Source organism: Triturus cristatus, chromosome 8, assembly GCF_964204655.1.
Source record: "Triturus cristatus chromosome 8, aTriCri1.1, whole genome shotgun sequence".
Classification (NCBI taxonomy): domain Eukaryota; kingdom Metazoa; phylum Chordata; class Amphibia; order Caudata; family Salamandridae; genus Triturus; species Triturus cristatus.
Window position 1 is genome coordinate 253539432 of NC_140591.1, and position 25417 is coordinate 253564848.

The window sequence follows — 25417 nt, forward strand, 5'->3', positions numbered from 1 at the left end:
TAGCGGTCTGACCACTGCATTAGGATGCGGTCGGTCCAACCGACCTACGCATCTGACAGGCTCAAGGAGCCCGTCGGGATGTTGATCGGATTGTAATCTCTACAATAGGGGCAGTGCCTGCGCTTGTACCGCAATAGGGATTTCGATGTCTCTTTATGACCGCCTTCCACCATGGAAAGACTGTCATAAAGGGACTCTGAGGCCCCTAGCATGGCCCCTGTCCCCTGTGGGCCTCCGTTATGAGGCCTGGGGGGCAGCTGTGATGCCCTCCCACCACATGGTGCCTGGCACACGGGGCATGGATGTTTCAAAACATCCCATTTTCCACTGTGGCTTGTGCTGCTGATTTTTCCGGGCAGCAGCACAAGTCACAATGGAAAATGAGATGTTTCTGACCGCCTACACAGCGGTCGCATCTTAATTTAGGGGATGGAACTGTCAACTACATGTCGGTTGATTTCCAACCCGTTGCAATGGCGGTTGTGAATTGTAATTAGTCCCTTTGTGTTAACTATTTTTAAAATGTTTGTTTAATTTAGTAGTTTTTAAAAATATGTGTTCAAAGTTTCTAAAAAATGGCTGACTTTCAGGGTTTCTACGTTCCGACGACCTAAACATTTGCTTAAGAATGTCGATCATAGATTGTCTTTATTGCAGTCCATGTTAAGGTCGGGAATCTTTCCATGTTGGACCACATCTGGATTGCTTTGGGCAATTTTAGAGAAGGGTTGAGGGTTAGCCGTACCCTTACCTATTGATGGATGCTTTTTTGTGCAGATTCCTCACCATATGAATATTCTTCAGGTGTCAAACTGGATCTGGAAAAAGTTACCCCTCCATCTGCATCAGATGGTGTCATGTGGCTTCCTCCACCCTGGATGCAATGACTTCATGGCAAATATTCATTGTGACTAGGTCACTGGTGTTAGTTGCTCGTTTTCCGTGCTTCACCAACGAGGGTCATGAGCTTTGCTCAGTATTTAACAGAGAAATTCCTCAGCAACTGATGACTAGGTCCAGTGTCGCCACCTAAGGTCTTCGCCCTACAAGGACATAGGACATATACAAATTTACCAAAAAGAAAAGAAAGTCGGCAAGAAAGCCCTCTGTTTGTTGCGGACTCGGCAATAAACGAAGGGCCAACTTCTTGATCCCTGACCAGTGGTGGCCGGCATAAATCGGTGGTGGGGAGGCAGGCGGGGAGGACGGATGGACGGGGACGAGGGGTAAATAAAAAAAATAAAAATTAAATTCAACTTGCCTCCTTGCCGCGTCTCTCCTCTGCTGGCCAGAACAAGGCACCGGAAGCACCCAGGCTTAAGCTCCCCAGAGCCAATCACACGCTGCTTTGCAGCGTTGTGATTGGTCTGAGCGCAAAACCACGGCGCTCAGATCAGGATAGGGAGCCTGGGCATGTTCTCAACCCAGGCTGTAATGCAGCCTGGGTGGAGAACATGTCAAGTGTGCATGAATGTTTTGCCGGCCCTAGACGGCCGACCAAACATTCATGCCCACTTTAGGGAGTGTGCACCACTCCTCCCTTCCCTGCTCTGTCAGCAGAGCAGCCCCGCCCGCCCTGTCAAAGATGCAGCGCCTGCAATAGGAAAAAGTAAAATGATTATAACTTTCAGGTATTATCATTTTATTTTTCCTTCCACAGCTGAAAAGCAGTGGGGCGACGCTTCCCTGCCTTAGCGGAGGAGCCGCCACTGTCCCGGACACTGGTGCGGACAACAGGGGAGAGCCGCAACAGATTGTTACTGGATTGATTCCAGATAAAGGGTGACCCTTTGTGCTCTAAGCAGATTTCGGATTAATGCAGACAATGCTCTAGGTATAAAGAAATTCTTGCCCGCTTTATTTTCTTTATGGTAAATTTGTATGTGTCCTATGTCATTGTTTCCTAGTCCCGAGGAGGCCCAAAGGAAGGAGCCTAAACGCGTTTACTATTTCTTCTCGTGGAGATCCTCAACTTATTTTTGGGAGTTTAACTCTTGGGCATCTTCAGCCGCAAACCTTGGGGGCTAGATTGTATTTCTGAAAGGGTCGAGATTGATGCATTGTAGGAACTACTCCTAGGAGTACTCTTTCCTGCAATCAATTAAGAGACAACTTAACAGATCTCCAGCAAGGAATTCCTGTTGCATAGTATCTGTTAAATGTTGTGTATGTTATTTTTAAGAATATTCATGTAAACCACCTAAAGGTACTGTGTAAAATAGGTAGGAATGGTGTGATATTATTACCGGCAAAATAAAAGCAAATTACGTTGCACTTACAAAATATTGTTCATTCCACTAGTGAGCAGCCCCACTATTATTGAACCCCTTTAGCGGCATATAGAAAAGTCCCCAATAGAGAAACCACCCACAATGTGTATGTATTTTATGCCCAGAGTCTCATAGGGTTATTCAGGCTTCCCCCTTCTTCTCTATTTCTGTACAGTCCGAGTCTCCCTTTTAAGGGTCTCAAGTCGTGGAAGCGCGAGTGGCACAGTGGGAGCCCGGTACCTGCTGCATGCACTCCTAGGCTCCTGTCACCCTCAGGTGGGGAAAGCTCCGGGACGGTTCACTGATGCTGTGTGAGGCCTGTCCCCACTGCTTATATTCCCTGCGTTGCATTATAAAGTTGTAATTCGCACTCCCTCGTCTACGCAGCTGGATGTGATCAGTAGCACCAGGTGCCAGACCTCTCACACATCCGCTTACACTTCCACACCCCTAATCATAGAGGTCAGTGACATCACTAACGATTTATTACAAAAAATTAGCGATACCTTTGCTCAATACAAATGAGTTCTAGAGTCAAAAAAGTGTGTCTGATGAGAAATGTATTGCCCTTTTTTTATTGGAAAAAGATCCTCTCCCACGCGCTGTAAATATATTGCCTTAATTTAGGATGCTGATACTTTCGATCATAGATATAGTAGGCCTGCTTTGAAATACGGATTTTGCCCATTTCTAAGATAGCAGATTATCATTACGAGTGCGACAGCCACGCTGAGACGTGCTGGTATGTGTTATAAATATACCCAGAAGTCACTTGGCAGCCGTGCAAGCTTTGCTTTCTCTCATGCACACACACAGCCAGGCAGTGAAACTAACACCCATTCTTGCAGGGTGATGATTATTACCAGCATGTGATTGTTTAAAAGAAGCCCAAGGTTTTTGACCTAAGGGCATGCCATAATGCCAGTACTGCCTAGTCTTGATTACACTTTATGTCTCCTTTATCCATGTATCTACCGTTCCTGCTTCTTAATCTTCTTTCTTCCTGTGCTACAGTTTACCTATCCTTTCTATCTCTTGCTGTGGATCAAAGCTTGATAATCAAAAAAAGCCCTGCGTTAAATAGAAAGTGCATGTGGGCTCCACCTACAACCACGTGCATTAATTAATGAATGATTGTTTCTCAAAAGCAGGGTCTACACTGTCGGAGCCACACAGGCAGAGTGAGCGCGATCACACATCTACGATGGGTGATCTCTGTCAAGCACAGGTAGAAGTCACACACATTCAGAAACTGTGACAACTATTACACACACACACATTTTGAACACTACCGCACTGGCCGGGTTCTGAGCTCCACTCTTTGTGACTTAACCTGGTGGCTGACAGAGCTAGGATCTACCATCACCCCGAACACCGATGCCGAGAACCTCAGTATCTGATAGAGACATCTAGCCGCAGATTCCTTAGCTTTTGAATTCTCCCCAGGCATCAGACTGGATCCGGAAATTTTTCACCAGTACTTCTGCGTACCAGGAGATAGCGTCATACGGCTCTGTGTTGATATCAACGCCAATTGTGATGTCAATGGAGCCATATAAGTCCAATCCGGCGTGCGAACGTCAGTTTCTTCTTTTCCATGCTGTAACGCGGATCCAGTGAAGCATATCTCTGGCCATTTTTGTTTGGCCTTCTGTGACGATTTTTCATCTGAAACAGTGTGCCAGGACTCTTTATGCCTTCTGGATTTTAAATCCTGTGGGTCTTGTGCTTGGCAGATGTCGGGTACGGATTCTCATGCTTTCTGCATGTGGTACTTGGGCAAGCACTACAATGCTGAAGAGTGCAACGCCTGCCAATGGCTGAAACCGAAGGCGAACGGGAGCAACAGAGGAAGCTTCGGATGGTGCGGTTGTCGAGGAGTTCCAGTACTCCTAAGTAGCTGACTTCGCAATCTGTGGTTCGGATACAGAGCCGATCCAGAGTCATTGAGCGTCGCGCTCCATTCCGTGGACGACATCAGCGGTCCAAGTCCCCATCTCACGGTAAGCATTGTTGTAAGCGATCAAAGTCTCGGCTTTCCAGGGCTTCTTTATTTCATGACGTGGTTCTAGGCAGCTCCTCATGCCCTTCTGCTGAGGACTCTGTGAAGGATCACTCTTGCGCCTCCCTTCGTTCCTTGGAGCCGGGTGACCGGGGCCCAGATGAAAGAGTATTATGATGCTCTATATGTCTTCCTCTGGAGCGCCTTCGAGCCCTAAGGAGGTGATGGGTACAGTGACTGCGTCGTCGCTGATGGATTCATTCTCAGCTGCAGTCAGGCCCTTAGAGACGCCGGTGCACATGCCTTCAGGGCTCACACCTGTAGCGCCGACTGATTCCGGAGCGACATCGGTTGTTCCCCGAGATGTTTTGGAAGGCTTCAAACTAGAGTCAGTGCAATACCCGGCAGAGAGTCTTGAGGTGTCGACATCCCCTCTGCTAATTCTATCTGCGACGCCGTAGACTGACGTCCTTCCATTTTCTGAGCCCGACATCGATACAGCGCTGTGTCAGCGTCGATCGGCGTCCGTTGTGAAGCCGGTAATTCAGGTTAGTTTGGACTTGATGGAAGGAAATGAGAAAGAGGTTACTTTGGTGCAACCTCTGAACTATCTCCTATGGTGACCAGCTGGATTTCAGAGATAGGTGAAGCAAGCAAGCAAGCTAGAGTCTTCCCTTGCTTCTTGCCTTCTATCTCCTCCTGGCCTTGCCTCGGAGGCCAGTGCTTCTTTGGCGGAGGTGTTAAGAAAGATGACTGATGTTTTACATTTGACTCTATCTACAGACCCCCTCACTGAGGTTCTTAATTCGGGACAGTCAGGGATTGAACCAGTGCTACCTTTTTGTGAGGCATTATATGATATTTTACTGGGGACATGGGCTGAGCCCGATGCTGGTGTGCCTGTGGACTGTACTATTGCCCACCAGCACTGCCCGGCCCTAAGTGATCCTGTGTGCCTTCTTCGCTAACCCACACTGTTTTGTGATTTAGGCAGTTACAGCTCCCATGATGAGTATAGTCTTCCTCATACTGCAGTTGACAAAGATTCCCGGAAGCAAGCCTCTTGTTGAAAACGTATGTCTTCTTCCACTAGTGTGGTGTTACGTTCCGTTAATACAACTTGCGTCCTAGGACGTTATATTCGTGCCTCATGGGATTCGTTGGCACAGCTATTTCCATTGTTTCCAGATGCTAATTGGGACAAATTGAGTCTATTGTTACTGGATGGGTGGCACGCAGCAAGGTTAATCATTAGGTGTGAAATGAACACCACTGATTCGATTGGCCGGGCCATGGCGTCTCCTTTGGCATTGCATCGGTGAGCATGGCTTAGTACCGCTGGATTTTCAGAGGCTGTCCAGTCAGTTTTAATTGACATGCAGTTTGATGGTGTTCATTTGTTTGGTGCCTCTGCGGACGCTTCCTTGTGTAGGTTTAGGGACAGAAGGGGTGAGACAGACCTTTAGCCTGTTCCGTTGTTTCATCTGGATGGAGATGTTACTATACAAAGGACTTTTCCTAGAATGTGTTTTGTCTCAAAACTGTAGTATGAGATGTGTTTGCACCACCGGTCGTGGTCTCCCTGCCGTGGTAGTTCGTATTTATTATTTTGATTACACATTTTTCTGTGAGAATCTACATGGTATTATCTGATAGAGACTTCTAGCTGCAGATTCCTTACCTTTGAATTTCCCAGGTGTCAGGCTGGATCCTGAAAGTTTTGCTGAGCAATACCCCTTGCGCACGATGTCGGGTGGCTCCATTCGACTTCGCGTGACGTCGTTGGCGTCAGTTATGACGTCGCGGTGCCTACATAGGCACCACCCAGGTGCGCGGACGTCAGTTCATTTCTTTCCGTGCCAGTTAAGCTCCGATCCAGGAACATCTACCCCTGTGCCGCTTTTTGGCAGGCTTTTCCTCGACTTATGTCGACATTTTTTGAGTAGCGACTTCGTGTGTGAGGGATACCTGGTAGGAAGACAAGTTTTAAACCATGCAGGACTTGTTCCCACATGATGTCGGTTACCGATCGCCACATCGTATGTCTGTGGTGTCTTGTACACGACCACGATTCGAAGTTGTGTTCAGACTGTCGAGCGATGGCTCTGAAGACCTTGAGCGAGTGGGCGATGAAGTTGCTCGAGGCTCAGCAGTCAACACTGTTAAGCGAGACTCCAAGGATGTCACTGTCTCATTCGAAGTAGAGGAGGTCGTGGGACCGCTCACAGAGGTCGTCTGGACACTCAGGGAAGAGGCACAAGAAAAAGAAGTCCAAGCGGACTTTTACTTCACTTCAACCGGTGTCCGTTGTTGAGAGAGGTAAGATACACCGACGCTCTAGGCACGGTTCTGAGGATCCGGAGCCTGAGTCTACTTCGTGCCTCCCTCCCTTTCCGGGAGCTGGAGCGACTCTCGTTCAAATTAAACATGTTTACAAGGCCATGCGGCACGTATTTGAGCGGAACAACCCCGTTGGTGAGCCCTCGGGCCCTGTGGGGTCAGATAGGGCCCCATCGGGTTCAACACCGTCGGCTTCGGCCACGGCGACGGTGGGGCCTCAGGGATCCGATCCCAGATCCGGGTCGATGGAGGTTGTGCCATCGCAACCTCCCCCGGCGTCGAACCCGAAGTTGGTGTCTGCGACTTCGCTGATGCCCGTCGGTGACGCAAGCCCCATCCTCATCCCTGATGACAAGGAGCCAGAACGGCGTTGAGCAATGCCGATTCCGACGCCGATAGAACCTAGGGGTTCTATGTTGTCGCCTGAGAACTTTATGTACGTGCTGGGCTCGGGAGAGGAATGGGAGGAGTCTGGAGACCCATTAGAGAACCAGGATGTCTCTGAGGAGACAATGGACTAGTATGGGGAACTTGGGGAAGCCAGTGGTCTGGATACTTCCCCAGACACTGGCATGCTCTCTCCTTCCTATGGAGTCCTATGCTATGGTGGTTAAGAGGGCAGCTGAGGTCCTTAGACTGGAGTTGCCCCCAGTGCAGGTCAGGACTAATCTCCTGACCGAAGTGCTTCAACCTGGGGCTTCCATCTCTGAACCCCTATTGCCCTTTAATGAGGCACTTACAGACTTCCTTCTAGGCACATGGTCCAAGCTTAGCACAGGGGCTCCTGTGAATAGGACGATGCACGCCACCATCGCCCAGCTCCGGGCGACCCAAAATTCCTCAGCCAACACCCCACCTCAGAAAGTTTGGTGGTGCAGGCCTCTACTTCCCAAGTGACTGGACTCATTTGGGAAGAAGATGTTTTTTTACTCCAGTCTGGCATTGCGGTCGGTGAACACCACATACTTATTGGGCTGTTTCTTCCACTCTCTTTGGGAGACGATTGCGCAGGTGCTGCCACAAGTCCCGGAGGATGCCCTAGCTGTGCTCTCCCAAGCTGTCAAGGACGGGAGAGATGCAGCAAAATTCGCCATACAGTGTGGTTTGAATACGACCGATTCGCTGGGCAGATCAATTTCAACGACGGTGGTCTTGAGGCGCCACTCCTGGCTTCACACAACTGGCTTCTCGGGGGATGTCCAGGCCAATTTGATGGACATGCCCTTTGATGGAACCCGCCTTTTTGGGGAAAAGGCAGATTCGGCCCTGATCAGGTTCAAGGACTCTCGAGCTGCGGCCAGATCCTTGGGCCTCATCTCCACTCCTTGTGGCTAATCTTCCTTTTGTGGCAATGGAAGGGGTTTCCAGATGCGTCACCCCTATCCTAGCCACCTTCCCGCACAGACTGCCCAAGCCGTGCGTGGACGTGGTACATGCTGTCCTCAGAATGGTGGCCAGAAGTCGTCGACCACACTGCCCCTTCAGCCTCCAAGCACTCCTAGGTTGATTCTGCAGTACCACACTACTCCAGTGGGTGGGAGAATTCTTCATCATCTCCCCCGCTGGAGATCTATAACAACGGACAAGTGGGTCTTGCAGATTGTCGAGGAGGACTATTTTCTTCCTTTCCTTTCTTTTCCTCCTCCTATTCCGCAAACTCAGGAACGGCTGGCGGGGGATCATTTGAAACTGCTCCAAGAGGAAGTTACAGCTCTTTTGGCCAAAGGAGCTATAGAAAGGGTCCCAGCTTCAGAACTATTTTCGAATTCCGAAGAAGGAAAAGGGGCTTTGGCCCATTTTAGATCTTCAGACTGTCAATCACTTCCTCAAAAAGGAGGAACTCAAAATGCTCACATTGGCGCAGGTCTTGTCTGCCCTAGACCAAGGAAAGTGGATGGGGGCGTTGGACCTGCAGGATGCGTATTTTCACATTCCCATCCTGCCGGGCCACATGCGTTACCTGCGGTTTAAGGTAGGCCACAAGCACTTTCTGTTTACCATGCTCCCCTTCGGTCTCACCAGTGCCCCTTGGGTGTTTACCAAGGTGATGGCAGTGGTTGCAGCTCATCTGCGCAGGTTAGGGGTTTCAGTCTTCCCCTACCTAGACGACTGGCTGTTGAAGGCGTCCTCACCCCAGGAAGTCATCTCCCCCCTTCAGACTACGGCGGACCACCTGCATTCGCTGGGGTTCTCTATAAACCTGCCGAAGTCACACCGACTCCTCAGACACTCCCTTTCATCCGAGCTGTTCTGGAGACAGTGCAGTTTCAGGCTTATTCTCCTGAGCAGCGAGTCCAGGATATTCAGGTTATGATAACGATGTTTCAGCCTCTATCCTGGATTTCGGTGAGACTGACTCCTACGTTGTTGGGTCTCATGGCCTCCTGCATCCTGTTGGTAAGACACACCAGGTGGGGTATGCGGGCTCTGCAGTGGGACTTTACGTTCCAATGGGCACAGCATTAAGGAAATCTCACCAACGTGGGTCAGATCTCGGAAGGAACTGCGAAGGATCTGCAGTGGTGGTTAACGAGCCGCGATTGGGTCAACGGCAGACCTCTCTCCCTTCCCCACCAGATTTCACAGTTGTGACGGATGCATCTCTTCTGGGATGGGGCGGCCTCATGGGGTGAGGCGGAGATCATGGGTCACTGTTCTCCGACGGAGACGAGGCTCCATATAAACATGTTGGAGCTCTGAGCGATTTGGTTGGCATTGAAAGCATTTCTTCCCTCTGTCAAGGGGAAGTTGGTGCAGGTGTTCACAGACAACACCACTGCCATGTGGTACAGCAACAAACAAGGCGGGGTGGGGTTGTGGACCCTTTGTCGAGAGGCCCTGCGTTTCTGGGCATGGCTGGAACAGCAGGGCATAACCCTGGTGGTTAAACACCTGGCAGGTTCTCGGAATGCCAAGGCACGCGGCTCCGCTGACATCACTGGATCCATAAGAGGACCTCGTCGGCGTGATGACGTCAGTTCCCTTTTTTCCACGCCGTCGACGCTAACGGTTTTCTGGGACTCTCCGTAGCTTGTCTGGTTACTTTGTTTTCCTGGAATGTTTCTGGTCTTCTCTTGTTTCTTCTTGAAGATGTTGTCGAGGAAGTCAGCGTTCAAGCCCTGTAGAGAGTGCGGTAAGCAGTCTCCATCACGGATCCGCAAGAAGATTGTGTCTGGTGCCTGTCGTCGGATCACAACGTCAAGGTATGCTCTAGCTGCCGCAAGATGAACCCTAAGGCTTTAAAGGAGAGAGAGGCCAAGCTGTTCATCGCGAAAATGAGGAAAGAGAAGAGAGGTCGAAGGTGGTCGAGGTCGGTTTCAAAGTCGACGTCGGGTTCAAAGTCGACGTCGGGTTATGCTTCAAGATCAAAGAAGCATAAGAAGAAGACGAGACACGGCTCTCGACGCCGTTCAGATACGGAGACGGCTCCGAAATCGACTTCGCCAGTCCCTCGACGTTGTAAGGACTATGTTTCACCTTCTCCTTCGGCCTCGAATGCGGCTTCACCTGTTTGTCCGGCCTCGCCTGCAGCTTCTCCGGAGCATTCTCCAGCTCCGGCTCCATCTCCGACGCCGACACATTCTCCGGCTCCGGTGGAAGAGGCTCCGGTTCCTGATGAGTCTTCGACTCCATTGGCTCCACCATCGGCGCCAGTTGGCCCGAGTCCGGTAATGCCTCAGCCTGAGCCTTTATTGAGCCCTTACCCACCTTTCCCTGGCCAGGGTCAAGACCCATCGCATTACTTGAATGCCATGTATGGTGTCTTCTCAAGAGCAATGTACCCCTCTGGAGCACCTTCGGGTCCCATGGGTCCAATGGCCTTTAATTTGGGAGTTTCTCAGGCCTATGCTCAGGATCCCTTTATGCCTTTCCTTCCAGCGGCGCCGTCCTGGCATTTCCCGGCGCTGAAGACATCGACACCATTACCTTCATCTCCGACTCCAGCTCGACCTCGTTCGACTCAGGCTGTGCCTCCGGATCCGTGTTCGACGTCGGCTCCGTGGAGTCATGTATGGAGCCACCGAGGCCGGTCCTGAGGATGAGATCCAGGCGGGAGGCGCAGAGGATTTTGGAAGAGCAGAGGTATCAGGCAGAAGAAATGGAAGAGGGAGAACTTCAATAGTCGGATTAATTTTTTTAAGAATTAAAGAGGCAAGTGGCCTTGATATGTCTCCAGAATGGGAGCTTTCTCCTCCATCTGATGCTTCCTCTAAGGATGTGGTTCCTTACCACACAGTCATAAGGAAGGCAGCGGAGCTCTTAGACTTGCAGCTCCCAATGGCTGAGTTTAAGTCTAACATCTTGACGGAGGTTCTTCATTCCCCCTCCACTGTGGTAGAACCTTTGCTTCCTTTTAATGATGCCATCACTGAGCCAGTTATGGAGATTTGGCGTAAGCCCTTTTCGGCTCTGGCAGTGTCTAAATCTGTTGGTAGGAGGTACAGGGCGGCTCCAGGAGATCCGGACTTTCTAACATCCCATCCTTCTCCTGAGAGTCTGGTGGTTCAAGCTGCCTGTTCGAAAAAGTCTTGTGGAGCTCTTCCTCAAGTTGCTAGCGATAGAGACTCTAAAAAGCTTGACCAGTCGGACAAGGAGGTGTTCTCCTCGGCAAGTATGGCCTTGAAGTCCACAAATGCCACCTGCCTTTTGGGACGTTACATCCACACCCTGGTGGATTCTGCAAAACAGCTGGCTCCTAAGTTGTCAGAGGAGGACAGGCAGAATTTTAATGAGGTCTTGTCGGACACTCAAGCTGCTGCACGACAGGTTATACAGAGTGGTTTGGACACTGCGGACTCTGTTGCCAGGATCATGGGCTCTTCGGTTGCCACAAGAACAAGTGCTTGGCTTAAGTCGTCGGAGTTCTCTCCAAATGTGCTGGCAACACTTCTAGATCTACCATTTGATGGTTCTGGACTGTTTGGGAAAAAAGTAGATGCAGCCTTGGAGAGGTTCAAGGACAGCAAAGCCACAGCTAAGTCTCTGGGCCTGCAGGCTCAGCCTAGAGGTTCCTCATTCAGAAGGTACAGAGGTTTTGGGAGGTCGTCCTTTCGGACCTACAGGCAGCCTCAGCAGCAGCAAATTACCCTGTATAAGACCTACAGGGGTAGGAACAGAGGTAGTTCACGAGGTCATCAGATCTCCTCCTCCTCCTCTTCCTCCCTCCCTCCTACCACTGCAAAGCAGCCCTAGATCCACCATTCTGGATCATGTTGGTCCTGTGGGGGGTCGGCTTACCCATTTTCTGCAAGATTGGGAATCGGTCACTACAGACCTTTGGGTTCTAAATCTTGTGGAAAATGGGTATGCTCTTCCCTTTCGGGAATTCCCTCCAAAATACCCTCCTTGTCAAGGTGCTTGCTCGGAGGACCACCTTCTTCTCCTGCAGGACGAAGTCCTAACATTACTGAAAAAAGGTGCGATAGAGGTGGTTCCGGAGCGGGAAAGGGGTCAGGGATGCTACTCCCGGTATTTCCTGATACCCAAGAAGGATGGCAGGCTACGTCCAATCCTGGATCTCAGGATCTTGAACCTTTTTCTGAAATAGGAGAAGTTCAAGATTGTCACCCTTGCGCAGGTTCTTCAAGCGCTGCAACAGGAGGACTGGATGGTGTCGATCGACTTGCAGGATGCGTATTTTCATATTCCGATCCTGGAGTCTCACAGGAAGTATCTCCGTTTTACGGCAGGGTCGCAACATTATCAGTTTGCGGTTCTCCCGTTTGGTCTTACTACTGCACCTAGAGTCTTCACCAAGGTAATGGCAGTGGTGGCAGCCCATCTCAGAAGGTCGGGGATTCCAGTTTTCCCCTATCTGGACGACTGGCTGATCAAAGCGGAGTCGCCAGAGAAGGTGCTTCATCATCTGCAGGTTACAACTCAGCTGTTGTACATATTCGGTTTCTCGATAAACGTGCCCAAATCTCACCTGGTGCCCTCTCAGCGCAACCTGTTTATAGGGGCGGTATTGGACACTACTGTGTGTCGAGCATTCCCACCTCCACAAAGGATTCTCGATATACAGGAAATGATTCCTTTGTTTTACAATGGAGCGGTTTTTCCAGTCCTGAAGGTCGTTCGTCTGCTCGGTCTGTTTGCTTCCTGCATTCTGTTGGTCAACCATGCACGCTGGCACATGAGGGCGCTCCAGTGGTGCCTCCGCAGGCAGTGGTATCAGCCCAATGGAGATCTCAGGGAGTCTTGAGGATCTCCAGAGAAGCTGCAGCGGATCTGTCTTGGTGGAGCGTGGAGGGCAATCTGTCTCAAGGAAAGCCCTTCCATCTAACTCCATCGGTGGCCACAGTGATAACGGATGCCTCCACCCTAGGGTGGGGTGCTCTTCTGGGGGATCTGGAGATCAAGGGTCTTTGGTCTCCAGAGGAAAGGTTGCTTCACATCAACCTTTTGGAGTTGCGGGCGATACGTTTGGCACTCAAGGCCTTCCTCCCTTCCCTTCGCGGTCAGTCGGTTCAAGTCCTGACGGACAACATTACTGCGATGTGGTATGTCAACCAGCAGGGAGGAGTGGGGTCGCATTGTCTCTGCAGAGAGGCTCTGCGTCTCTGGTCCTGGGTTCAGGATCATCAGATTTGTCTGATGGCAAATCATCTGGCCGGAGTTCTGAACGTGCGTGCAGACAGTCTCAGTCGGCAGTTTTCTGCCGACCACGAGTGGAGGCTCCATCCGGAGGTGGTTCGTCACGTCTTTCGGACGTGGAGAACTCCTCGGGTGGACCTGTTTGCCACTCACGAGAACGCTCATTGCCTGTCATTCTGCAGTCTCCAGTATCCGATGCAAGGAGCTTTGGGGGACGTGTTTCAGTTGAGATGGGACTCACATCTCCTTTACGCGTTTCCTCCCATACCCTTGATTTCTCGGGTTCTGAGGAAGATTCGCCAAGAACAGGCCCAAGTCATATTGATCGACCCCGGATTGGCCAAGAAAGGTGTGGTATACAGATCTTTTCCAACTCTCCTCGTGCCCTCCGCTCCGTCTCCCTCTCAGGGCAGACCTCTTCTCACAGTCGCAGGGGCAGGTCCTACACCCCACCTCCAGAGCTTACACCTTCATGCCTGGAGATTGAACAGGGCAACCTGAATTCTTTTTCTCCCCTGCCTGACGTGGTGGACGTGATTTTGTCTGCCAGGCGTCACTCCACCAAGTCTATCTATTCCTGTAGGTGGTCCAAATGTGTCCATTGTTGTGGGGAGAAGTCTATTGATCCTTTGAGGGCTCGTTTATCCAACATCCTTCAATTTGCTCTCTCTCTAGCTCAGCAAGGTTTTGCTGTAGCTATTATGAAGGGTTATTTATCGGCTTTGTCAGCATTCCTTTGCTTGCCCTATCAGCCGTCCTTGTTTAAATCACCTATTGTGTTACGGTTCATTAAGGGCCTTACCAACAAATTTACGCCCACTCCATTTATTGTGCCTTAATGCGACTTAAACCTTGTCTTAACTTACTTGATGGGTTCTCCCTTTGAACCTTTGCACTAGTGTCCCTTAAGGCTTTTGTCTTTTAAAACAGTTTTTCTCATTGCCATTACCTCGGCAAGGAGGGTAAGTGAGCTTCAAGCTCTGAGTTTGAAACCCCCGTTCTTGACCATTCATGCTGAAAGAATGGTATTCAGGACCAGGGCAGCTTTTCTGCCTAAGGTGGTAACTCCTTTCTATCTGGGGCAGTCCATTACCCTTCCTACCTTCTATCCTCCCCCTCACCCTTCCAAGGAGGAGGAGCAAATTCACCGCTTGGACCCTAAAAGGGCGGTGAGTTTTTACCTCGATAGAACTAAAGACTTTCGAGTTGATGACCAGCTCTTCGTGGGCTTCATTGGCTGCAGGAAAGGCAGAGTGGTGCACAAGCGCACCCTTTCCAGATGGATTATCTTGTGCATCAAAATCTGTTACTCTTTGGCCGGTAAAGAACCTTCAGAGGGTATAAGAGCTCATTCTACCACGGCAAAGTCTTTTACATCTGCCTTATCTAGAGGTGTTCCTGTGGAGGAGATTTGTAGAGGGGCAACTAGGGCCTCCCTCCACACTTTCACGAAACATTACTGCTTAGATACCGAGGTGAGGAGGGACGGACACTTTGCACGTTCCGTCCTTCAGGACTTTTTGGTATAGAAGGGTGGACACCCTCCTCCGGGAGTGAGGACTGCTGTGGGAATCTATTCACAAGGTGAGGAATCCACTGGCCGATGTATCCATCAGAAGAACAAGTTACTTACCGTCGGTAACGCTTTTTCTGGTGGATACAGTATCTGCCTGTGGATTCCTCACTGACCCACCCGCCTCCATGTTGTCCACCCTTGTATACCTACAGTAGTAATAATGTGACAAAATGTATCTGTTGCTGGCAAAGGAAGTGTGTTGTTTCTTTTGCTTTCCTGCATTGACTTCACACTGTGTGTGTTGGTTTGAATATTATGTACTGTGTATACTGTATATATATTGTTGTCGGTCCGTCCGTGTGTCTCGAAGGCACGGGGGAAAAAAGGACAGAACTGACGTCATCACGCCGACGAGGTCCTCTTATGGATCCAGTAATGTCAGCGGACCTGCGTGCGGAGCCGTGCTTCTGTGACGTCGTCCTCGTCGGTGTGGAGAGCTATGAAAAAATTCTGTATGTTGCTGGTGCAGGGGATATTCACAAGGTGAGGAATCCACAGGCAGATACTGTATCTACCAGAAAAAGCGTTACCGAAGGTAAGTAACTTGTTCGTCTGGTATCCAGAGCTTCTGAGCATGAGTGTCGATCCTCCGATCAGGCTGCCCCACCGGGAGGATCTTCTGGCGCCTCCATGCGTGGAGATTGAGCGGCAGCAGTTGATGGCTTTTGACCTTCCTCCCGAAGTCTGTAATGTTATTCTGGAGGCCCGGCAGCCCTCCACTAAGTCGGAATACATCTGCCCTTGGCAGAAATTTGTATTACACTGTACAGAAAGGTCTATTGACCCTCTTTCTGATCCTCTTTCTACTGTCCTTTTGTTCATTCTTACCTTTGCCCAGCATGGCTCTGCTTTGGGAACTCTCAAGGGTTACCTTCCTGCGCTGTCTGCTTTTTTATTGTAAAAAGATTTTTGAAAGGGTTGGTTAATTTATTTTCACCTACACCCTTTGTTATGCCACAATGGGACATTAATTTGTTCCTCTCTTATCTGATGTGCGCTCCTTTCGAGCCTTTGCACAAGTGCCCCCTCCAGCTGTTGACCATCAAAACAGCCTTCTTAGTGGCGATTACATCCTTGAGGGTGAGTGAATGGCACGCATTATCCAGCTCGCCTCCTTATCTTATGTCCTTTCCGGACAAGGTAGTGCTTCGCCCAGGGCATCATTCTTACCAAAGGTTGTGACCCCATTCCATCTGGGTCAGTCCATTACTTTGCCCACCTTCTTTGCTCCCCCACATCCCTCTAAGGAAGAGGAGCCTCTCGATCGACTGGACCCAAAAAGAGCAATGTCGTTCTACCTTGACCGCACAAAAGAGTTTCGGGTGGATGACCAACTCTTTGTGGGGTATGTGGTAGCAAAGAAGGGAAAGGCAGTACAGAAAAGAACCATCTCTCGCTGGGTTGTTTGCTGCATTAAAATCTGTTATGCCTTGGCAAAGAAGCAGCCCCCTGAGGGATTAAGGGCCCATTCCACCAGGGGAAAGGCTGCAACTATGGCCTTGGCACGGGGTGTCCCAGTCCAAGACATCTGTCAGGCAGCGACGTAGGCATCATTGCACACATTCGCAAAATATTATTGCCTTGATGGTCAATGGCGCAAGGAGGGGCACTTTGCCAGCTGCAACACTTTTTAGTCTAGCTCATGAGTCTGCAACCCACCGCCGGGATAGTATGGCTCGGGTATCTGATTCAAAGGTAAAGAATCTGCAGCTAGAAGTCTCAGATGAACAAGTTACATACCTTCGGTAACGCATTATCTGGTAGAGACTCTGTCTAGCTGCAGATTCCTTACAGCCCCACCCATGCGTCCCCGCTTTGCAGACTGATGTTGTAGGTCTATGGTTACTCCCCTTTCAGGGCCCTAGTTTTGCACATGTTTACATCAGTCACTTTGTGGCTTTGCGCTTCTGGCGTGGAAAAACTGAGAAAGGGTGCGTGGCCTCTGACCACCTCTCAGCAATCCAGCTGTGTGGGGCTTACTGGAGGTAACAGAAGGGGTAGTTGGCCCCCAAGGACATCCTTGGAGACCAACTACCCCTTCTGTAACCTCCAGGAAGTCCCACAGCAGGATTGCTGAGAAGTTGTAAGAGGCCAAGCCCCCTTTCTCCATCACTCTGCAAATGTGCCTCCTTGCGCACTACTAGTCGGGGGATAACGTCCCCTTGGCTCCATAGGGACCTTGGGGGCTAAGAATCCCTCATGGTACCTATTGTAATTCTTACTCAGCAGAATTTCTGAGAGCTGGTTGGAGGCCTAGTCCCCTTTCTCCACCACTCTGCAAACGTGACTGCTAGTTAATAAACCTTACAAATTCACAAAAAAACAAAAGATTGCAATGACGTTATAGTTAGCAAATAGAATTGAAAAAACCTTAGAAATTCACACAAAAAACAGGGGTTACAGGGATGTTATAGATATCAAATGAAATTTTAAAAAAACCTTAGAAATTCACAAAAAAAAACTAATGTTACAGGAACTTTTTAGTTAGGCTGACATTTCACTTGAACAAAACCAGATCAAATCAGCCGTTATAGTCACCTGAGTTAACTATATCTTGCACCCCCGCAATGCACTGCTTATGACGTCACATATTACATCACTCATGACATGGTCAGTGACAGCACTATGTTTATGCAGTAGACTGGTATAAACTTTATTGTTTAGTTAATTAAAACCATTACAAATAGATAAGATCTAAAAAGATAAAACAATTATCAGATAAAATGCATTAAAGCTTCTGTAAATAAAATATGTGCTAATTATAATAATTATAAATGATCGATCATGTCTGGCTTTAGCTAAAGGTTATCGTAGTCATTTATGCCACATCGGGCAGTTGGGTCCTTATCTTTTCTGCTTAAAATGTATACATTAGAATATTTAACTAGGGCGGCCAGTGCAATGCAGAGTTCTTCCAGCATCACTCAGGCTATGGTTCTCTGTCAGCAGTTCCTGATTGCATTTGCTTTCCTTCACTGCCATGATCGCTGATAGACATCGCTTGAGTATGGCCACACATTTTGCGCATCTTGCGAGGACCCAAGGGGTAGAATTTGTGAAGCAAATACTAGAAACCTCCAGGCATGTTCGAGCCCTGTATGCCAGACTTTCCTGTTTCATGTATTGCCTTCTCTGATGTCCCAGGAAAGGACAGCAACACAACAGATGTAACCACGATTCGCTTTGGAAGGAACAAAGCCTGCAGGCTCTATTTTGACTGAGGCAGACCCTGGAGGGTTTAAAATCTTGAATTGGCTGGGCTACTGACCTCATGTAGAAGATCTGTCTGCGAGTTTCTTTATTTATAGCTTCATGTAAATATGGTTGCAGAGTCCCGACTATGTAGGAGTTATTTAATATCTGGGCTACATCCCAGTTCCTGAGGAGCTGCACGTCTCAGTCCATCGAGGTCTGCATTAGTTACCGATTAATTACCCTTTTCCATGTAGTAAATGGGATGGTTCCCACCTGGTGGATTGAGTCTGTCGTGTGCCTCGAGCACAGTGTGTTATTTACTTGGTCAAACCAAGGGTTCCCTGAGGTTTCAAAGATGTATTTTAGATGGCTTTTTAATGATTGTATGTCCGCCATCCGGACCCTGAGGTAGTGCTTCAACATGGCCACTTGATACCAGACCAAGTTCCAACTTTAGCGTGGCGTGGCAGACACAGCGAGGTTGTTGAATGATTTGTTTTGTGTGCTCTACAGTGCACTCGTTCTAGCGCTTCATCTAAAGTTCTGGGCGATGCTCAATGGCCGTACTGTACAGCGGGAAGAAGAATTGCTTCCATTACCCTTAGTATTGGGGCTGCCGATGCACTCTTTAAATGTTGATGTAGTCGGCCAACTTCATATGAAACAGCAATGCCCTTTTTTAGGTCTCGCTGAGCCCCAGCGCTTGCGCTGGCTCGGAGAGACATTTTATAGTTGGTATTTTCAAAGTGCTGCCGTGGCCTAAAGCCTCAGTGCACGTGAACGTGCACGCGCGCAGCGCCATGTGTCTTTCCTCGGCAGCACGCGATCGCAATCGCGATCACTTTCACTTTCGTGGCCGAGGAAAGTGGCGAAAGCTTGTTTGCTTAAGCTATCCATGAGAGTGCATTTGTTTTGCAGCTGTCTCCCTTGCGTGCTTTTCTTTCTCACCCACGTTGCGCTCTCTCCCATGTGCTTCTCTCCCTCCCTCACTCGTGTTGGTCTCGTGTCCGTGTGCATCTCTCCCACCGCCCTCACCCTTGTTTCTACCTTTGCCCTATGTTCTCTCCCTCATATTGCTTTTCCCCTGCTGGTAATGTTGCTTTCCCCCCACCCGCTGTGATTGTTCACCCCATCACTCCCAACCCGCTCATCTGTTTTAAAATGTTTATTTATAAAAAGCGCTTTTACACTTTTTTTTAACCAAAAAAAAGCTTTCGTTCTACATGAATGAAGCAAACACAGGAACGTGTTGTGCATTATTTAATCTTAAAAAAATATCATCCCGTTTGATTAAAGTATTCTAATATATTTCCCCTTCACTTTTGGTTCCGATGCACCAAGTTCCAGACCCATAGCTTTTTTATTTATTTATTTTTTAGCATTTTGCCATCCAGGATGCGACCACTCCTATATGGTGGTAAATTACTTTATCCCTGAAAGCTGGTTGTTCTGATTGGAAGGTCACCTTCCTTCAATTCTGTAGAGGTGTTAATGCTCCTATCTGGTGAATGCTGTCTTTCCGAAGAATTTGCAGTAAAATTCGGAAAGCGGTTTTGCTGTAAAATGTGGTAAATGTGGTAAACAGATAAATAAAAGCTGTTCCGAAACCGCTTCCTCTAACCAATACTTTACAGCCTAAATCCTTTTCTACATTCACATTCATTCCCCAACTACTTATCAGAAAATATATTTACGATTCTTGGGGAAGGGGGGTGTAACCCCTTGTCTAAGCTGTTGGTTGACACTGTCCGATGCACACCTTGCTAGCCCCGCCCACTTCTTGAGGCCAAGCCTGTATGTGGTTTGTACAGAGGGAAGGAGGCCTGCTGGGTAATGTAGTCCTTTGGCCACCAATGTCCTCTGTGACCCAGGGTGGCCAGGAAGCTCCGGCGTGGGGATGTTTGGAGCTCAGAGCTGGCCCTTGGTGAACCCTCCTTCTACTCCCTCGGCTCCTCGCCGAGTTTTTGTGAACATTCCTGCACGGTGAGCTCCAGGGTCTTCAGGCCACATCACCCAAACCTTCCCACACACCCCTTGCCACGCCCTGCGTGTGCGCTTTGTGAGTCCTGTATTCTCGCACCTGCCTGTCTTGCATATTTCAGTTTACGCCTGGGTTGTGGTTTGCATTCTGTTGTTATATTGTTGTTTTGATTCATTTTCCGACTCATAATCCAGAGGCGAGGCCACGGCGCGCCGCACCTTGGAGCTCTGCTGGGCTGGAGGTGGGTGAACTCAGTGTGGTCTGTAGGGAGAGGTTGGTGGAGTTTGTGTGAAAAATAGCTTCTATCGGGTCGAGCTCACGGGTTCTGGCAAGGTGACAAATAACAGGTGTTCTGTTCAATCCGAAAGTGAAGGAGCCGTAAAGATGCCGTAAAATATGTTTTATCTTCTCACATTTGCTGTGTGTCACAGAAGGAAGTCAGAAGTCGCTTTACAATTACTTTTCCTTCTCTGGCTGCAGAGTTCCAGGATTTTGTAAAGTGAACTGTCTGTAGGATATCTGCTAATAAGTCAACTGTACAAACAGTTCGAAATGTACTTCAGTAGTTGTGAAAGCCTATTTTTTGTACTTCTGTGTGATGAAAAAAATATTTTAATAGAATGAAAAACAAATCAGAACACTTTGCTTGGTGATGTGCAAATGATAGAAAAGGCTTTCATTTATTCCTGGATTCTTTCTGTCCTTAAGGTGGTTGTTCTTTATTTCTTGGTTGTCTTTTATAACTCTCCCTAAACCGGTGCATGTTATTAGTCGAGGTCTCTCTATTCACCTGCTCATTAGTGGATCTTTGCGGTTTATGTTGGTATTCGTGTACTAATACCTTTCCTGCCTGTACTGCAGGTTGGTGTGCACTCGTATACAATGTGCCTGTAAGTGTTTCAGGCCTGGCTCGTTCCAGACATTTGTATCCGGATGAGCGAAGGGCGCGTTTGGGCGGGGCAATGCAGGCCCAAGTTTGGTCAACGCTGGCGGTAGCCTACAAGCCTTATGTTTGCATCCTGTCTTGTTCCAAACAGGCATACAGCGCGAGAAGAGCGGTATTGTCTATACTCGTGGGCCCCAACCCTCACAATGTCCAGCAGTCCAGGCTTCAACCCAAGGACCTGGGTGTCGCGCAGATGGGACAAGCAGCTCAAGTTTAAGGAGGACCCTGGTACCGCTCCCACGCCTGGACATCTTTGCAAAAGGAGGGCTGTAAACAGCTGCTCTGTATTTCACTGAAAGCGCTGCCCCCAGGGCAGGCGCGGATTCCCAGCTGCCCTGAGAGCAGAACATTAATTGTAATAGGGCGCGCTGTCCCTGTGTCTGCGTCATCTTAGGCCAGTCTTAACTTCTAAACAGGGCTGGCAGGCAGCTGCAGATAGATTCCCTTGGAATGGTCCAGTCACAGCGATAGAAAGGCCTTCTGGGCAGGTGTGAAGAGGGGCAGGATGCTCTGAACCAGGGCAGAGCCTCCAAGCTGGAGAACATCTGACACCTGGGCAGGTGGCGACAGAGGGGCATCAGACTGCATTCTGAGGGGTTTTAAAACAGTGTTAGTAGTCAGGGGGGTCAGTATGTCAAATTTCTTCTCCGTAGCATATATGATTGTATGTATGTGGTACTTCTATAGCGTGAACCTATCCAAAAGGTCAAGGGCTGGTAGGACAGGTAGCTGGTCGTTGGATTAGTAATGCGCTGTGACATATAGTGCTCTTTCAAGAGGTAAGACACTAAAGCATACAAAGAAGTGATGTATGGCATGCTTGAATTAATCTCAGCCACTGCTAATCACTTGGGCTGCATCCCACCATTTGCGCTGCCGTGGCAAGACTATTAGTAAGTGGGCTTCAAAAAGCCGACCACAGCTTTTTGTGTGGCCTAGAGCGTGCGGTTACGCGCACAGTTACAAGCACAGGTGCCATCTGGCTTTCCTGTCTCATCATGGCTCACTAAGCGCATCGCTCGTGGGCACCCTTACAGCCCGCGATCACTTTCACGGCTGCGCTGCAAATGCTTGTTTTTATTTCCTTTTAGCGCACGCGCGCCTCCTCACTCGCACCTCTGTCCGTCATTGCTTCCTTCCTTCCGGCGCCTGTCACTCCATCTGAGCACACTCGCTGAGAGTATTGGGCATCCGCTTTTAAGCAATGCTTGTTTTATTTGCCGATTGCTTTGGTGTTAAAATAAAAAAAGAACATTCTCATTGTATATGTGGCAACGTGCTCCATAATTTGTATTTTCTTGTCCCATAATTTTGCCATTCTTGCCACACAATGTTTTTTAAATGCCGCAAACTTTGTGTGGGGCCCTTATCACACATTTGGGCACACTCAAAAGGGGGATGTTACGGAGACAAGTTACCAACCCCAAACTAATTTCTGGACGTGGTCGCCTATCGCCACCTGCAGGCCAAAACTATCATTTGTGTGCTGTAATCATATGTAATCGCCACAAGAAAGATCTGAATGGCGTCTGTTGATCGGGTTGAATGTGTGATTTTAAGGAGTTCTGCCTACAAAAGGTATTCCCTGTTCTTGTTTCCAAACATCCTCTCTTCATTCTTCCCTGGTTTATGTCACCCTTCCATGTTCCATTCCTTCGTTCCTTCTTACATGTTCGCTCCCTCGCTTTCTAACACTCTTCTCCATCACCACCGCGTTTCTTAATTTCCAGCCTGTAGTTCCCCTTTCTCATTTTCTAGCCTTCTCTCCGTCACCATCTCTCTTCCCCCTTAGACCTACCATCCTATCCTCTCTGTTTCATCACTTTTTTAATCGGGGTATCTCTTCTTTTTCTTTGATGCTCTCCCAAACTATTTTCTGTCCCTGTCGACCCAATCTACCGCCCTTTCACACACTCGCATGAAGCGCCTTTTCTCACCCTCTTCTGCTCCCTTGACATCTCTTTCTCTCCCTCTTAGACCCTTTGTTCTCGCTGGTCTTTTTCATTCCAGACTCTCTTACCTTGCTCACGGGCTCTCCCCACTTTTCCTCCCCTCACTCTCCCAGAATCTCCGCTCCATACGTGAACGAGCCAGGACATCATACATGGTCTCACTAGCTCCTCCTTTTCTCATTGCTTTCCCTATCTTCTCAACCTCAGCTCTCTTCATACTTTGCCCCGTCTCCACCTTTTGTCTTTTTCTTTCCAGTTTACCGCCACTCTGTCCCCCTTTACATCTCCTGCTCATCACTCTTCTGAACCCTTCTTCTCCCTGGTCCTTTTTCTACTTTGTGCTTTCTTCACCCCCCTTTCTCCCTCACTTCACCATCTTCTCGGACCCTCATCTTCTCCTCTTTCCCTTTCCTATTTTTATATCTGCATTGTCCTTTTCCATCACTCACTCCCTGAGGTTGTCGCCTACCTCTCTCCCACTTTATATGTCTACCCTCTTCTGACCGCTCCTTTCGTCACACCTTTCTTCCCCTTTATAGCCCATCTCTTTATCCCGCCCGTCTTTCATATTGTGCCATATTTTTCCTTTTTTACATTACCTTCCTGTGCTCCCATCATTCTCCCTTAATAAATTCCTTATTGTCTTGCACACTCTCCAGCCCCCTCTGCCCTTACCAATCCCACCTCTCTTTCATCTCTCTTCGCACCTCGCCATGACACTTCTCTCCCACCTACGCCATCTTCAATGACGTCTCTTCATTTCAAGAACCTTTGATGTTCCTAAAGACACCTTGCCCTCAGCCCACTCCCTCACCCAACCCCCCTTGCTCTCTCTTTACACACTCTTACTTCACTTCCTGTCACTCTCTCCCTCCTGCTCCTTCTCACCTTCCTCTGACTCTCCATCTGTCTTGTTCTCTGCCTGCCCCGCCCTCTCTAGCCTCTCTTCAACAGTCAAAGCCTTCTCTTTCTCCCCCCTCTCTCGCTCTTGAACCCCGACCCCCTCACACAGATATCTAAGCCTCAGAAATCCATTTCTGGGGAACCTTGGTAAATTGTAATTGCATTTATATAGCACTTGCGACCCCTGACGAGGTGCTGAAGCCCTTTACCCTGGGCAGCATGCTGCCAAAGTGCTGAAGCGCTTTACCCGGGGCAGCATGCTGCCGAGGTGCTAGAGCGCTTTAACCTGGGCAGCATGCTGCCGAGGTGCTGAAGCGCTTTACCCGGGGCAGCATGCTGCCGAGGTGCTGAAGCGCTTTGCCCTGGGCAGCATGCTGCCGAGGTGCTGAAGCGCTTTACCCTGGGCCGCATGCTGCCGAGGTGCTGAAGCGCTTTACCCGGGGCAGCATGCTGCCGAGGTGCTGAAGCGCTTTACCCGGGGCAGCATGCTGCCGATGTGCTGAAGCGCTTTACCCTGGGCTGCATGCTGCCGAGGTGCTGAAGCGATTTACCTGCCGAGGTGCTGAAGCGCTTTACCCGGGGCAGCATGCTGCGGAACCCACGGTTAGTGGCTAGTCATGTTATTGGTTATTGGGGTTAGTTTAGTGACTCAAGCAACTATTCCACGCATTCACTAGAATTTCCTTGGGGTAGATGAAGTAAATTGTAATTGCATTTAGATAACACTTGCGACCCCTGACGAGGTGCTGAAGCCCTTTACCCTGGGCAGCATGCTGCCGAGGTGCTGAAGCGCTTTACCCGGGGCAGCATGCTGCCGAGGTGCTTAAGCGCTTTACCCGGGGCAGCATGCTGCCGAGGTGCTGAAGCGCTTTACCCTGGGCCGCATGCTGCCGAGGTGCTGAAGCGCTTTACCCGGGGCAGCATGCTGCCAAGGTGCTGAAGCGCTTTACCCTGGGCCGCATGCTGCCGAGGTGCTGAAGCGCTTTACCCGGGGCAGCATGCTGCCGAGGTGCTGAAGCGCTTTACCCGGGGCAGCATGCTGCTGCCGAACCCACGGTTAGTGGCTAGTCATGTTATTGGTTATTGGGGTTAGTTTAGTGACTCAAGCAACTATTCCACACATTCACTAGAATTTCCTTGGGGTAGATGAAATAAATAGCAGTTGGGTTTTAACATTGGTGGGGTGGGGGAGTGGTTGAGGTATGCGAGTCGATGCAGATGTTTATTGGGATTCTTCATGCTGATGTTTGGTGGGATTAATAAAATACAGATGAATGCAGATGTTCTGAACCCTTTCCATGTTACAAGCAATGGGCGGTTCTCGGGCACAGCCTCCTTGTCCTAGCCTCATCGCAGCCCTGGGCCCTTTGTGCAGCAAACCACTCACTGGTGTTGTTTGAAGACCTAAACCTTTCCATCAAATAGAAAACAAGCATTGGCATAGCCAATAGGTCTCGCCTTATAAGTGTTTAGCCATGCAACAGTTGATGTTGTTGCACCAAAGATATTGTGCTGCATAACTAAATACTTATAAGGTCCCTAAAGCGAGACCTATTGGCTATGCCAATGCTTGTTATTGCATGTATTTGTGCCACTGCTGCGCTACTTTCAGTGAACCATACGCTGGGATAGTTCTCCTTTCTAGCTGTGGTGAT

The 25417-nt window shown here is 49.3% G+C and overlaps 1 protein-coding gene across 1 annotated transcript in view; it reads left to right on the plus strand.

Annotated features, from left to right (window-relative positions):
• DYNC2H1 (dynein cytoplasmic 2 heavy chain 1) overlaps positions 1-25417 on the plus strand; it is a 1714832-nt gene that overhangs the window by 1643123 nt on the left and 46292 nt on the right. The gene's annotated exons all lie outside the window — the stretch shown is intronic.